The sequence below is a fragment of the Rhinoraja longicauda genome, chromosome 13 (assembly GCF_053455715.1).
Source record: "Rhinoraja longicauda isolate Sanriku21f chromosome 13, sRhiLon1.1, whole genome shotgun sequence".
NCBI lineage: Eukaryota > Metazoa > Chordata > Chondrichthyes > Rajiformes > Arhynchobatidae > Rhinoraja > Rhinoraja longicauda.
The window spans coordinates 27,484,194-27,500,846 of NC_135965.1; the positions used below are offsets into that span (position 1 = coordinate 27,484,194).

The 16,653-nt window shown below is 42.6% G+C and overlaps 1 protein-coding gene across 1 annotated transcript in view; it reads left to right on the forward strand.

Annotated features, from left to right (window-relative positions):
* Nucleotides 1-3,072: 3,072 nt before the first annotated feature.
* Nucleotides 3,073-16,653, forward strand: part of LOC144599590 (serine/threonine-protein kinase PAK 2-like) — a 47,095-nt gene continuing 33,514 nt past the window's right edge. The window contains exon 1 of the mRNA XM_078410657.1: nucleotides 3,073-3,278. The gene's annotated coding sequence lies outside the window, so the exon portion shown is untranslated. The remainder of the gene's footprint in view (nucleotides 3,279-16,653) is intronic.

Here is a 16,653-nt window from a genome sequence, read left to right on the forward strand (position 1 = left end):
TCCATGAAAGATGATGCACTCACTGGGGTCTCCTCGATATCCCGCAGCTCCGCTCTTGCTCCCCCTCCCCCCATCGTATCAGGGACAGAGTCCCCCTCGTCCTCACCTTCCACCCCATCGGCCGTTGCTCACAGCACATAATCCTCCAACATTTTGGCCACCTCCAACGGGATCCCATCACTAGCCACATCTTCCCATCTCCACCCCTTTCCGCAGAAACCGTTCCCTCCGCTGCTCCCTGGTCAACTCGACCCGTCCCACCAAAAATACCCCATTCCCAGATACTTTCCCATGCAACCGCAGGAGATGCAACACCTGTCCCTATACCTCCCCGCTTGACTCCGTCCCCGACAGTCTTTTCAGGTGACGCAGAGGTTCATTTGCACTTCCTCCAACCTCATCTACAGTATCCGCTGTTCCCGGTGTGAACTGTATATCCAAGTGCAGGCTTAGGGATCGTTTCTCTGAGCACCTCCGCTCATTCCGCCTGAACCTACCTGATCTCCTGATTTCTGGACTTCTTAACTCCCCCTCCCATTCCCACACTGACCTTTCTGCCCTGGGCCTCCTCCATTGTCAGAGTGAGGCCCAGTGCAAATTGGAGGAACAGCAACTCATATTTCGCTTGGACAGCTTACTCCAGCGGTATGAACATTGACTTCTCTAACTTCAAGTAACCCTTGTTTTCCCTATCTCCATCACACCCCCTTCCCAGTTCTCCATCCAGTCTTACTCTCTCCGACTACATTTTATATGTTTGCTTTGTTGTTACCTTCTCCCGGCTAACAATGATCTATTCTACATTTTCCTTGATCTCCATTCCCTTTGCTCTGTTTTCACACTTCCTTATCTATCTATCTCCCTCCCCCCTGACGTTAGTCTTTTAAATGTCATAACTGTATCTGCCACTACCACTTCCTTTGGCTGCTCATTCTGTATACTCATCACGTCAGAATACATATATGTAGAATAAGCGAGAGAGTATGTAGAAGATACTTTGAGGGTTGTGGGAATTGTGGGAAGAAATGAGTTATTCTTCCATTTTGTCTTCAACATGGGCAGCACTTCACTCTGTGGGAATTGAACTTTTGACTCTATGGGCCACCTACACCAGGCCTGTCCGGCATAGGAGTCAAAAGTTCAATTAATCCAATGAAGAACTTATGAACTCAAGGGAACACCGAGACTCCCTAATATTCCCACATAGATAAAGAAGCCTGTTTCTCCGTGGGAAGTTACTGAATGCTTGATCACAATGTTAACAAGTATACGTGACTAACCTTGCTTCTGTGCTATCAAAAATGATATAAAAATAACACATGCTTTGTGTTTCTTTTAGGACAGTCTCTTGCTTGGCTGTTCTCCTTGTCTGACAAGTTATTGCTAATAAAGTAGCTACAGTTTGAAAGTCACTCACGTCTAGTGTAAATTATTCCAACAGGGTGAGCCCTCGAAAATCGATGGACCTGGTTACATTCTCAAAATCATACAAAAGCTTGAAAGCACATACCAACAGGTTCACGACTTACTTCTTCCTCTTTGTTATCAAACTTATGAACAGTTCTCTCATAAGCCTGGATGTAGTCCCAATCGTCCAACCTACTTCATTCTGGACATTGTATATTTTCACTTAAAGTTATATCGGTTTAAACCAGCATCTGTAGTTCCTTCCTACTCATTCTTTCATCTCTATTGGTTTGTGAGAGTGTTTTTTTTTTAAAGGCTGCATAAGCTGAGAACCAGGCAGAGCTGAGACAATGACCTTCCCAATCAAACTTCCCGAGCATAATGCTGTAAGTATGATCATTCACTTTGCCCCTAACTATCAATCATTCATGCATTTATCTGCAAGAATTGCCGTAATGGTTCTATGAAGATAATTTTCTTTAATATCCATTTTATGCTCTCCAAAGAGAACATGTTTACTCAGCATCTGCAGTTCCTTCCTACACATGTTTTCTCAGTAAGTTGGAAATATTTTGCCATGAACAGCCTATTTTGAGGCACTCAAACCACTCCACCTGCAGTCCGCTGGTCAATGTGGCATTGTTGAGAACTATGTTTTAAAAAAACACAAATATAATGGCAACTGGGTTGACAAGCTTGTATGCTCTACCAAGTTTGATAAAACAAGAAGCAGAATAGTAATTTTGTTGCAATTGTTTAATTATTCAAAATTTGTTCTTGCCTTTCTACTTTAAAATAATTACACCTTTCCCCTCTATTGTTTCACCCTCCCTAATTTGGCAATCCTCTCCATCCCTCTAATCCATGAGATATCTTTCTTTTAAGCAGGTATAAATTTAATTTGAAGTTGATCAGGGAAACCTAGAGAGAATTTCAAAAAAATCTGCAGGCTCAATTCAATCAAACGGATGTCAGGTGAGTGCCAGAATACCATAATGGGCTGCAAGCTGACTTTGGGGCAATATCTGGCAACAACGCAATTCTGTCGTTGAGCTCAATGCCTTTTATGTCCGTTTTGAACAAAGTTGCACTAAGGAATTCCCCCACCCCACACATCGGCTCTGTTCCATAGATATCAAGGGCAGACGTCAGGTCTGCTTTTACACGGTTAAACTCTCAGAAAACGACCAACAGAGTTCCCATAGAGATGATTGACAGCTTCAAGTTCCTTGGCAGCCACATCTTGAATAAAATACTGTCCTCATCAATTATTTACAGAGTACTATGTTTACACATTCTGTTGTGCTGCTGCAAGTAAGAATTTAATTGTTATATCTGGGACAGATGATAATAAAACACTCTTGACGCTGCTGCGGTGAGTGAGTGCCAAGGCCAGAGGCGGCACTGCGTCTCCATGACTACAGGAACTACACCTCTTTCAGTCGAAAAGCCGCCTGGACCGCGGTGCGCTCTGGGGAATGTAGTCCTAACGGCTGACAGTCCTGTCGCCGCCCCACAATGCAGTACGCGCAACACGTGCTGGAGATTGAAGTCCATAGTTCGGCGTTTCCCGAAGATCATGGCTTACTGGGACTACAAATACCGAAATGCCACGGGACCGCTGTTGGTCTGAGAGTCTGAAGGTGGAGGCGGTTCAGGGCTCAGTGATGGACGGGGAGGAGCTTAGTCTCCAGCTCCGTGCTGCCTCATTCCCCACCCTTTCCTTTCCTGGACCGGGCCAGGCAGTAGCTTCACTTCCGTTTCCCTCCGCCATTCGGTGGCGGTTCGCCCTGTTACGGTGCCCCTGTGCCCGTCTTTCCGTGCGGAGGCAGCACGGCCCTCACAGCCGGTGCATCGGCCCACCACAGCAGGTGAGTGTGCGCGGCAGCAGTCGGGACCAATACAGCTGGGTTAGCGCCGCCGACCGGCACCTGTATGGTCCCTGCAGTCCATGCCAAAAATGTCGGGGTCACTGAGCGGGGTGAGAAAGGTCGTGGGAGGGGGAGGATAGGGGCGCGGAGGAAGATGGGCGAGCTGATGGGCAAGTGAATAAGTTGGGCCGTGCCTGGAATTAGTGTGTGTTGCATCTTTGATGTTGATGGAGAAGGGGCTGGATTCTCCCAAGTTCAGGTTGAGGAGGAAGGGGGAGGGAGGAGGAAGTAGGAAGTGCCCGCTTGAGAGGGGAGGTAAGGAATGTGAAGGGTCCCAGTGAACTTGAGGGCGGGGAGTAACCCTGGGGGGCGGGGGGGGAGAGATAGGGAGTAGGAGTTAGAGTGGACTGGGGGAGGGGTGGTGGAGCGAGGGGGGGGGGGGCAGGGCAGGTGGAAGGGATGGCCTGAGAGAAAGGGGGGTGCAGAGGAGGTGGAAGGAATGGCCTGAGAGAGAGAGAGGGGTGGGGAAGAGGAGGAGGAAGAAGACGAAGTGCCTGGGGAGGTGGAAGGAGAGGGGAGAGGAGGAATGGCCCTAGGCGGGAGTGGTGGAAGATGAGGGACCGGATGCCCGACATGGATAGAAGAGGGGGGAATGTGGGTGCCCAAGGGGGCTATAGGAGCAACTGGAGATGGTGAGTGGTTGGCTGAGGTGGGTGGTGGAGTCATGGGTGCCTTCGAGGGTTGGAGGGGTGTGTGCCTAAGATTGGAGGAAGAGGTGTGGGGGCCAAGGGTCAGAATGAGACGCGTCGATAACACTCATCCGTGCTTACGATCGTAGTAATATATGCAGCAGTAAACTGTGTAGAATGGATCTGTGTCATTCTCTGATTACACAACACTGAAAAACTTGGGAATACAATATAGCAGTATAAATATTAATTTCAGCATAATCGGATGGTGCCATTAAAAACTTCTGAATATTGAGCCTAACTGGGACGCTGATTCTTAGGAATTTTGGCTCATTTGATGAGTGATATTGAAAGTCAGTTTGAGAGGTTTGTGTGTTGTGAGCACATGAAGATTTTGTAAAGAAATATGATTTTGTTGGATAACTGAAGAGGCTGTCTGAGGAAAGTTTAGGATCAGGCAATGTATAAAAATATCCTCATTCTGGCATTTTTTTGACAGGATGTACACAGCAAAAACTTGTTCATGAAGCAGTTAGGTTTATAATGGGCATGTACTTGTAGCCGTGGTGTCAGTTATGGAGCAGAGCTGAGGTTTCATGTTCAATCAAAACTCTAATAGTTGATGCATTCCAACTCGGCACACAGGCCTGAACTTGTACTTTTTATTTGTTTTAGTTCCTCAAATTTGCACTGGTCGCTCGCTTCAAAATATAAGGATGTGAGAACAAAAGGGCTGAAATTCCTGTGTCTCTTAATTGTAATAAAAATCAGTTGCCACCATAAAGCACTATTTGCTTCAGAAAGTGCTTTGATGCATTGAATGAAAGAACAAAGCAGCACTGATCTCGGATTTCTTTGTTTAAAGGGGATCGTGCTGTTCTCGTCATGGATGTGTAGTTTATTCAGGGAGCAATAGCTAGCTAGCATTGAGGAAATGACTTTTGTTTTAATATATTTAGCAAGAAATGATGGCCAGGACAATAGTAGTGCATGCAACTTCGTAGAGTGTCATGGGACCTTGAGTATTCGACTCACTGAGCAATTTAACTGATTGAACTTGAGGCACTTGTATTAAACCACTATACTTGATACAAAACAAACAGGAGTCCTTTGCCTGTCCCAATACCTCCTTCCTTGACTCTGTCCAGGGATGCCGACCGTTCTTTCAGGTTAGGCAGAGGTTCACTTGCACCTCCTCCAAACTCATCTACTGTATACATTGTTCAAGGTATGGACTCGTACATCGGTGAGACCAAACGTAGACCGGGCGATCGATTTGCTGAACATATTCGGACTCCGCCTGGGCCTACCTGATCTCACGGTTGCCAAACACTTTAATTCCCCTTCCCGCACTGACCTGGTTAATTAGGGAGGAAAATCATTAGAAGTAGGTCTACCGTTACACAGACAAATCAATTGAGCATGTCTTTAGGATACCTTTCAGACTCTGCATGTGAGCCAGCAAGGTGGAGTGGCTGTACTTTATTTCCTGGTCACTGCACTTCCCATAATCCCACGATGACTACACTTTAAAAGCACTTCAATGGCTGTAGAGTATATTGGGACATCATGAAAGGCTATTTCCAATGGCAGTAGTGTGTTCTTGTCTTTAGGGATGGTGCTGGCTCTGCAAGCATCAAATCCTTTTGCCCTGCCACCTGTCAAATAAAGTTACGTGGTACTTGGCTCCTACAGCCAGTTTTCTCATCTGCAAATTTGGTGGGGTATCTATTTCCATGACTGGTGTCAGGGGGGAACTAACTGGTAATTATGAACTGAAAATTGACTTTGGAATTGTTCAAATTCCTGATGGTGAACCCTTCTGTTGCAAGTCACAGGCATTGGATTGGTGCAGAACTGGTTTGGGGGGTTTTGCTGAAAATAGATCAAAAAGCTAGAGTAACTTAGAGAACTGTTCTCTGGAGAAAAGAGATGACGTTTCTGGTCGAGACCCTTCTTCAGAATGAGCGTCAGGGGAAAGGGAAATAACTGATATAGACAGTAATATGGAGAGAGAAAGAAGAAATGTATGAAAGATATGCAAAAAAGTAACTGATGGAACAATGATGGTAATGAAAATAGGCCATCGTTAGCTGTGGGCTGGATAAAAACGAGTTACACACAATAAGACTCAGCAAGACGACTTTGAAGCTAGAACCACGACTTGGGTGGGGGAGGGATGGCGAGAGAGGGGATGCAAGGGACGCTTGCAGTTGGAGAAATCAATATTCATACCGTTGGTTTGTAAGTTACCCAAGCGAAATGAGGTATTGTTCCTCCAATTTGCCTCCCTCTGACAATGGAGAAGGCCCTGGACAGAAAGGTCAGTGTGGGAAGGGGAATTAAAGTGTTTGGCAACCAGGAGATCAGGTAGGCCCAGGCGGAGTCCGAATGTGTTCAGCAAATCGATCGCCCCGTCTACTTTTGGTCTTGCCGATGTACGAGTCCATACCTTGAACAATGTATACAGTAGATGAGTTTCGAGGAGGTGCAAGTCAACCTCTGCCTTACCTGAAAGAACCATCGGCGTCCCTGGACAGAGTCGAGGAAGGAGGTATTAGGACAGGCAAAGGACTCCTGGTTGTTTTGTTTCAAGTAGAGTGGTTTAATGCAAGTGCCTCAAGTTCAGTACAAGCAATTCTTGCTGAAAATGCAACAATACTCTGCATGGGCAAAGTTTAGGGTCATTTCGCTCGGATCAATCCTGCAGCGTTATCATTAGGAACAATGACAATAACAAGGTCAAATACCTGACTTGCAAAGGTGTGGAATTTATTTTGCTGTGATTAGATTCTCTGTTGCACTGAATAGTTTTGTTGCTTTGCCTGGGCAGGATATCAATAACAGGAACTGACGGCTCTTTGTGGTGCTGTGTATTTGACGGCTTCCTCCTTTGGCTTCCACTGCTCTTGCATTAGTGGAAACCTTTTAAGAGTAGGACGGACCGTTCAGGACAAATGCTCGTCCTTTACCTGGAGGTAGCCAGAGGAAGACTGCACAACAGACCACCCCCACCCTCTTTGGACTTTATGCTACTTGCATAACTGCAGAGCCTTTTTTTAATCTTTGATCTCAGTAAGCGACTTCCTTTTATCTTCAAATTACGTGGCTTTTGTGAACTTGCGAATACATTTTGGAACGGGAACGCCAACAGACTAAAGGTTAGTGTTTTATTGTGGCTGTTCGTTTTCGGGCAACATCGAAAGGGAAGAATTGTCTGCTAACACATGTCCAGACCATATCCTGTTAGCAACAAGCTAATTGCTTTGTGATTGTTATAGTTTGTTCGTTTCTTTGAGATTTCATTTCAGAGTTTTGCTGCTATTTTGTAATGTACAAAAACTGATTTACACCTTTAATTTGGTGCCAAAGCTTTGTGCTTTGGCAAATTGATGGTTCATTTGCCACTGGTTCAGAATGTGGTTGGTGTGAATCTACAGGATTCACAGGACGATAAGATGAAAACCTACCTCTTCTGTCCCCATCGGTGCTCATTTCTACATACCTGGCATTTTTCATCCTCTTTCCTTTAGTTGCCTTTCTAATTTTAGTGATTGATGTGTATTTATTTCATGTTGCCAATCTTTAATCTAATAATTTTTGTATCTTATTGAACAAAACAGTCTTCCATGAATTAGCCATTCTTTGTAAGATTAAGATCCTTACTACGCATTCCTTCCTTCTACCTCGAAGGGTCTTATTTCCTAATGGAATATGCAAGTTTGACGTTTGGAAGTTGCTTCGTTGCAGTTGAAATGGATGATGAAACTGACTCATCTGCCTTGTAGTAGTAGTGAAACATCTATAGGATTGTGGTGATTAATCCTTGTTCTGTTGCTTGTTGAATGTTGTGAATGTCTGTGTGTCGAATTAAGGCACACATTTGTTCTGAACTTTCCTTCCTACTCTTAAAATTAATCTGTTTGGCCACCAATTTAGTTTTTCACTTTGTGTCACTAGTACATTTCTGATGTAATCATGGATGTCCCAGAGTAAGGTGTAGATTAGGGTTTTGCCAAAGGTCCAAACGCATGATGAATGGCCAAATAAATAAAGAGAATGTAAGATAAAGTATCATTCTGGGTCTGCTGGCCTTGGATTTGAGCAAATTGTGGATTTAAATGTACCAGGCCTTTACACTTGAGTAGATTCTTATTTGGATATAATGACAATGGAGTTCTGCCTTGATTGAGATGTGATTTTTCTTTTTGTAATGAGGTGTGAATTGACCCAGTTAAATTTTCTGAATTCTTCCTCCCACCTCATCTACTTGTGAAAAGTGCAAATAAATAGGCTGGCCTCAATTTTTGTCTGTGTGTGGGATATTATGATTGCATAGCTGACAACATTTTGCGTTCTTTGAAGAGATTTCAGTATGTTGATGCAAGTCTTGACGGTGTAACCTAGCATTTAGCGTTTCTGATGCTACCCCAACTGAGTTGTCAGAATTGGGATACAGCTGTTGTAGAACTTGCGTTTTGGGCATTGAATGTACTTTACAAACTGGTCTTCTAAACATGATCTTAGCTGACTCTTTACAGCATGGAAGGAAACCATAGAGCCTTGTAGTTTATAGCCATATGCTAGCTTTATAGGAGAATCCGGGTCATCCTACTCCTTGGAGACCCGTAAGACCTTTCCCTTCAAAACAATGTTTTAGTAAATATCTGAAAGGTTTTGGGACCTGCCTTGGAGCTCTGACCGCTCACTGTGATACCATTTCACCTCATGCCGCTTTTAGTTCTTTTGCCGATCACCTTCATTCTGTGGCTTCTAATTCCTGACCCCTCTGGGGACTGTTTCTCTCGATCTGCCATTGGTGATACTTTTAATTACCTCTGTCATTACAACTTTGTTCCAAAGTTGTTACAATCTCTGTTCCAAGAAGAACTCCCAGTTTCCAGTCTTTCCACATAACTGAACTTTCTGATCTGTGAAAAACATTGGTAAATTTCTTCTGCACCCTTTTAAACCAACCTATTTTTTGTAAATGTTTTGCTATCTCCACACCTCTAAGCAACTGACTCTCCGTGCACTTCTTGCGCAAGTACCCAGGTACATTTCCTGTTGCTTTCTAAGTGGAGGCATAAAGTAATTCTCTTGGAAATTGGAACTTGCCTTAACATTATTATGAGGATTCTTTGCATGTAAAATCTCTTATGAGAATGCAATTGTATGTGCAAAATATCGGAGCACACATTCAATGTCATTGGGCTGAGAGATTTTATTCTGAAAAAATATGTCGTAACCAAGGTTAACCTTCCCTTTCGTACTCCCAGACAGAATCCTGGAAAGTCTATTTACCTGACTCTATGAAGACTTTTGAGTCAAAGGAGTCAAGTTCCGTTGAGGCCAATAGCTTTGTTTGTGTTTCACTTGAAAGGCTATTCTTCATTTGGGAAGCTAACCTATGGCGCTAAACAGAGACTGCTGGTTCTCTCCTGGATTACCAGCCATAGAATAATTTTATGTGTTTCGGGACTAGAATCCTTGCTTCTGCACTACTGTGCAGAGGTTGGTTATAGCACATCTACTTACTTTATCTCCACATATAGTCTATGAGTCATACCTATATTTCCATCAATGTGCATTGTTGCATTGATCCCTGGGGATTTGAAGCAGCTCATTTCTGGTGATCCTTGTGAGAATCCCTCCTCTGGGTTTTTGTCCTTATCTCTCTGTATGAAAGTGACTCAGTGGGCCATCTGTGTCATTGTGACTAAAGTAATCTATCACTTTTCATCTCCCTTAACCTGTGAGTTCCTTTTGAGAACCACACCTGGTTCCATTCTTAGTTGCACATTTGTAGCCAAGTAATCATCAGCAGTGTTGTTCTTCCACATGTTACTGTTATTTCTTGTCCTCCTGTATCCATCCTAGGCTGCATCTGCCTTCTGACATTCAACTCATCCTATTTACTGCCTCTAAATATTTGCTTGGTCAGCAGTTCATTACTGGACGAGCAAAAGCAGCAGAGTTTATGGGGAAATTAAGTTACTGCTTCCCTTGTTTGGGATCTTTTGTACTTTAAAGTTTTAAGATGTACCTCATTCTTTTATTCAAACATCACAAGTTATAAATGCTGCTAATTTTAAATATATACAATATGAATGGGTTATTCAGTCTGTTTATGGAGAGTGTGAACAATGTGAGGTTTGGGTATGCCCTTTGGCACACATGTGAGCGGCATAGTTTTCAATAATAGGTGTAATATATTGTTAAGTAAAAATCTTGTTCGATTTGAGGGATTAGGTAGCAATGCCATGGTTCTTTCAAATCTGCATTTGTGCAATGCCCATTCCAGAAGCAATGTGAGAACCTGCTTTGGGTTACTAGCATTCTGCTCCCTTGTCAGTCTGAAACTTTTGGGAGTATAGAAACATAGAAAATAGGTGCAGGAGGAGGCCATTCGGCCCTTTGAGCCAGCATCGCCATTCATTGTGATCATGGCTGATCGTCCCCAATCAATAACCCGTGCCTACCTTCTTCCCATATCCCTTGATTCCACTAGCCGCTAGAGCTCTTTCTAACTCTCTCTTAAATCCATCTGGTAATTTGGCTTCCCCTGCCCTCTGGCAGAGAATTCCACAAATTCACAACTCTCTGGGTTAAAAAGGGTTTTTTTTCTTTTTTTCCCTCCTTTTTTTTTAATGAGCCAAGATAGCAGATTATGCTTTTAAGAAAATACTGTATCTCAAACATTAATGCAGGATATGTAACTTTTTAAACCTTGGAGCAAGATTAGTAAATACTTGCAGGTATGGTAAATATTCTGCTCAACATTCAATAAAGTTGGTTTATTGCATGAGGTGTAGTTCCTTTTACAGATGGGTTGGGTCAGATTGGCATTAGATATTTTTTTCAGTATGCATGGGTATAGATCCATTCATCCAACTACATTGCAGCAATGGCTTTTCTGAATCGTATGATGCAAGGCATCCAATGACAAATGGGACTGAGCCCCTGAAAAGTCATGTTTGCCTTTTTTATTTTTACCTTTCATGCAAATTTGGGCATGATTGGGTGGTTAGTCTACATCGACAACTACATTATTGGGTTGATTGGAGATGGGGTTGAGTATGAATGTCATTGCAGTCTTTGGGTTGCTACCCATCTGGCACACTCTGTTTCCACTTTTGCATTTTCTGCTAAAGGTTGAGCAACAGAGCTTAATACTGACCTCAGGTGCTGGCTGTGTGGAGTTTCCCCTGTTCTCCCTGTGGCCGTGTGGGTTTCCCCATACATCCCAAAGAAGTGCAGGTTTGTAGGTTGATTGGCCGTTGTATGTAGGGAGTGGATGGGAGAGTGGGGTAACATGGAACTAGTGTGAACAGATGATCGATTGGCAGTGTGGACTCGATGGACCAAAGAGCCTATTTCTAAGCTGTATCTCTGTATCTGTCTATCTCTACACAGTGGTCCTATGCCAACCCCCATCATTCATTTTAACCCAAACTGCCATGGAGTGGGATGTTAATACATTTCTCGCCATCTTATTGTCAATGTGATGGTTGCTATCTCATTGAAATAAACATCTCCATTCTTGCAGGACTAATTTCATGATCAGCTGTGAATAATGTGAAGGATACTCCCGAGATCAGAGCAGTGGCAGGTAGTTGTGAAAGGAGGATTGGATGGATTATAGATGAAATAATGGTCATTGGATAATCACACCACATTTAAAAGATTACATAGTCCTTCAGTTTTTGAGAAGAAAAATCTTTGTTTTACCAGAAAAATATAGAATGTAGTAGAATATGGGAAGAATGATAAAACCTTAAAATCATAGTAACTCAGCATGGAAACGCCCTTTAGCCCAACTTGTCCAAGCTGACTAAGGTTCCCCACCTAAGCTAGTCCCATCTGCCTTGCCTTATCCCTCTAAACATTTCTTATTCATGTACATGTCCAAACATCTTTTAAATGTTTTAATTATATCTACCTCAACTAATTCATTTGGCAGCTCATTCCATAATAATAATAATAATAATCCATTTATTTTATATAGCGCCTTATCACATGCTCAAAGCGCTTTACAAAAACAATTAACATAGAAACAAACAGACAAACTATCCTGACGGAAAAGCGGCGAATACTCAACGCCAGCGTCCTCTCACGTCAGGGTCCGGCAGTAGACATTAAAAATATACCCACCACCCTCTGTGTGGAATAAGTTTCCCTTTGGATTCCTATTAAATCTTTCCCCTCTCATCTTAAATTAATGCCCTTTAATTTTTAATTTCTCTACCCTGGGGAAAAGGACTCTTTTCTCCCTATCTATTCCCATCATGATTTTATATGCCTCTACAAGATCAAATGTCAGTCTTCTGCGCTCCAAGGAATAAAGGCCTAGTCTGTCCAACCACTCCATGTACAGGTTCTTGAGTCTTGGCAACTTGCTCGTACATCTCCCTACACTCTTTGCATCTTAATGGCATCTTTCCTATAGCAGGGTGACCAAAACTGAACATAATTCTCCAAGTGTGGTCTCAACAATGAATAACTGTAACATAATGTCCCAATTTCTGTATTTGATTCCCTGGTTGATGAAGGTTAGTGTGCCAAAAGCCACCTTCACTACTCTCTACCTGTGACACCTCTTTCAGTGAACAATGTACTTGTACTGCTAGATTCCACTGCTCTACAACATGACAATAGCCTTGAACTGCTGTATCTTTTAATGGGATGCACAGATTCCATTTTGAGAACGGGCTACAGCTGACAGCAAGAGAAGTAGAGACTTGGCAAATAGATATTTATTCACAAAATGCTGGAGTAACTCAGCAGTTCAGGCAGCATCTCAGGAGAGAAGGAATGGGTGACGGATCAAATAGATATGATCCCTGTCAGCCGATGAGTCTTGACATGCAAGACAGCTGCAGTCTAAAGCACCAGATTCCAGTGATGCATGAATGCCTGCCTGTACACAGTGCTGTGGGGAGAAGTATTCAGCTCACTGTGCCTCATAGCCGCAAGCTTCTTGGTCTGACCTGATGCGACTTGTTTAGTTGTTTCTTTTTCATTAACATCTTTCATCACAAATGATAACACACCTGATGGGAAATCTTTGAATCAGTGGCTTGATTGGAATCCTAAGGATTGAGTGGCTTGATTGGATTCCTTCCCTGGATTGTAGTAAAATTTGAGGAATCTGTAGTTGAAAGAGGTCTGCCTATTGGCTCTGATACCAATTGAAATCTGCTTCTGCAGGTGTCGACAACTATTTATTCCAAGTGGCCATTCTTTGTGTGCAAGTTACTTTGTTTGCCTGTCATTTGGTCCTGCCGCTCTTGATGGTATTCATGAGGATTTCCCACCCTTCCCGAAACAGTATACAACTCTCTCCTTTGTTTAACTTTAACTTTTCTCTGAATGTTTCTATTCCATTTGCCTTATCCTCTCCACCTGATAGCAAGTTCCACTTTCTAACCACATTATGATTGAAATAGTATCTCCTGACTTTCGTCAAATTGAAAAGCAATCACTAATTTTGGAATCCTCCCAAGGAAGGGTAGGCAAAATATGTTTCCATGTAAAACACTTAATGTCAACATTTTAATAAATCTCTGGTCACTTCAGAGAAAAGTGCTCTGGTTGGTTCAGTCTTTATTAATGATATACTTTTCAATAATTTGGATCACCTTAACTTCCCCATAACCTGCTCGTAGAGACAAGAACCCTCCACTACGCACCACTGAACTAAGATTTGAAACAAACTTAATTACTATGACTTTAATTCATAATTTTAAATTAGCATTCTTCCAGAACTCTAGATGGTGCTTTAAACTAAATAGTGGGGGGTGGGTTTGGAGGAGGGGGAGGGCGTTCAACAAATTGGAAATGTATGGATGAAGTTAAAGGAAAGGAGAGCACAGGAGAGGTTACTGAAGTCTCCAGAAGAAGTAATAGGACAAAGTTCAAAAATGCGTTGAATCTAGTGCCAGGCAAAATGGGAACCAATTTGAGAAGAGGGATGGTGAATACTGAACTCAAGGGGTTATATTTGAATGCTCATAATATATGGAACAAGGTGGATGAGATCGCACAGTTAGAAATTGGTAGGTTTGGTGTTGTGGACATCGTGCATACTGTGATGGGAGTTATATAGGCCACCGATCATTGCCAAGATGTAGGGCACAAATTACATCAGGGGATTCATTCGGCGTGCAAGAAAGGCAATGTTACAATGGTCATGGGATTTCGATATGCAGGTATACTGGGAAAATCAGCATCTTTAGATATATGAAGAGTAAAAGAGGCAAGAGTGGACATTGGACCACTGAAGAATGACACTGGAGAAGTAGTAATGGGGAATAAAGAAATAGCAGACGAACTGAAGACTTTTTTCTGTGTCAGTTATATTGGAAGGCATCAGCAACATGCCAGAAATTAAGAGTCGGGTAGGGAAGTTAGTGGAGTTGCTATTACTAAGAAGAGGTGCTTGGGAAGCTGAAAGGTCTGAAAGTGGACAAGTCACCTGGAATGGATGGACTACACCCCAGGGTTCAGAAAGAGTTAGTTTTAGAGATTGTGGAGACATTAGTAGTAATCTTTCAAGAATCACCAAAGTGAGGAGTGGTCCCAGAGGACTGGAGAATTGGAAATGTTACTCTGCTGTTCAACAAGTGAGCCAGGCAAAAGAGGGGAAACCATAGGCTGTTTTGCCTGACATCAGTGGTTAGTAATATTTTAGAGTCCATTGTTATGGATGAGGTTTTGGTGTACCTGGAAGCACATGACAAAAGGGGTAAAAGTCAGCATGGCTTTGTTAAGGAGAGATCTTGCCTGACAAATCTGTGGGAATTCTTTGAAGGAGTAACAAGCAGGATAGAGAATGTTTACTTGGATTTTCAGAAGGCCTTTGATAAGGTGCTGTACATGAGGCTGCTAAATAAGATGAAAGCCCGTGGTGTTAGAGGGAAGATACCAGCATGGGTAGAGGATTGGCTGAATGGCAGAAGGCAAAGAGTGGCAATAAAGGGGGCTTTTCTGGTTGGCTGCTGGTGAGTAGTGGTGTTCCGCAGGGGTCTGTGTTGGGTCCACTACTTTTCACGTAGTTAATGATCTGGATTATGAAATTGATGATATTGTGGTTAAGTTTGTGGATGATACGAGAATAGGTGGAGGTGCAGGTGAGGATTCAAGCCTTTTTCATCGGTTGTTGCGACAATAATCGACCAGGCCACTGGGTTACCAAAAACGTACGTTTTATTTGAGCAAGAGTCTCTACATCAGTTACCCGCGCAGACCAGGTAACACTGCAAAGAGTCGCTTTTCCTCTTCTTCTGGCATTACCTTGTATACCTTTTTTAAACAAAGCTTTCCTTCCCCCTTTTGATCCAATTACATTTATTTTCACGTAGTCCTTTACATCAGTCATCCATTAGCATGATGTCATTGGTCCTCTTCAAATATGGGGTTGTTTTTCACCCTTTGTTTGAGGTTGGTTATCAGCAAAATTGCTTAATGTTGATCACCTCCAATTATGAAGTTGTTTGTTTTCCATTCTTTGCTAAAATCAGTTCTCTGTGGTTAGTCATTCTGCATGTCTGCAAGTTGTACAAGGGTAGTGGTTCTGCTATTTGTGTTAGTAGGCTTTTTGCACATGCAAGCTCAAATCTTAAGGTTAGATATTTGATAGAATTAGTGGCATTGGCTGTCTCACATTTAATAGAATTAGTGGCATTGGCTGTCTCACATTTAATAGAATTAGTGGCATTGGCTGTCTCAATCTTTCCATAGCTGGATTTAACACAACTCCTCACAGGCAGTGTAGAGGAAGCAGGGACTCTGCAGAAGGATTTGGACAATAGGAGTGGGTTTAGAAGTGGCAGACGGAACACAGCATAGTAAAGTGTGCGGTCTTGCACTTTTGTAGTAGGAATAAAGTCATAGACTATTTTCTAAATGGGGAAAGGATTCTGAAATTGCAGGTGCAAAGGAATTTGGGAGTGCTAGTGCAGGATTCCCAATAGATTAATTCGCAAGTTGAATTGGTCGTAAAGACGGCAAATGCAATGTTAGCGATCGCATAATCGGAATGTCATTGGGCTGAGCATTTTGCGATGATTGAATTTGCATATGATGATCTTATGAAGGGAAGGTTCTTGACAAAACAATGGATATCCTGTTGTCAGACTTGGTATGGTGTCCCAGTAAACTCCATTCTCGTCAAGAGGCCACTTGAACTTTTGTTTGTGTTTCTTCCAATTCTGGTATGTTGCCATTTTATTATGTGCATTTAAATACAAGAATGAAAATGTCGTACATGAATTATACAGGGGCTTGATAGGATTGCACCTGTACAGTTTTGGGCTGATTACCTTAAAGAATACACTCAACCATTAAAGAAGTGCAGTGATGATTCACTTGGCTAATTACGGGGGTATTGAGTTTGCAATACAAAAAGTGATTGAATATGCCAGATCTAATTCTCAAGTTTTGTAAGAACTTATAAATTGTACAGACCTTGAGGGGCTGGATAGAGGGAGGATGCTTTCCATGGTTGATGAGTCCAGAACCATTGATTCAGTTTTTTGGGGCATGACATTTGTTAATTCGGTAGTGAAGCATTGGAATTCATTACTCTAGCACAATATGAAGGCCGGCATTTAGCCCATTCAGAACTTTTCTGAATATTAAGACAATCAAGAGGCACAGGGATAATGCAGAAAAGTAATGTTAAA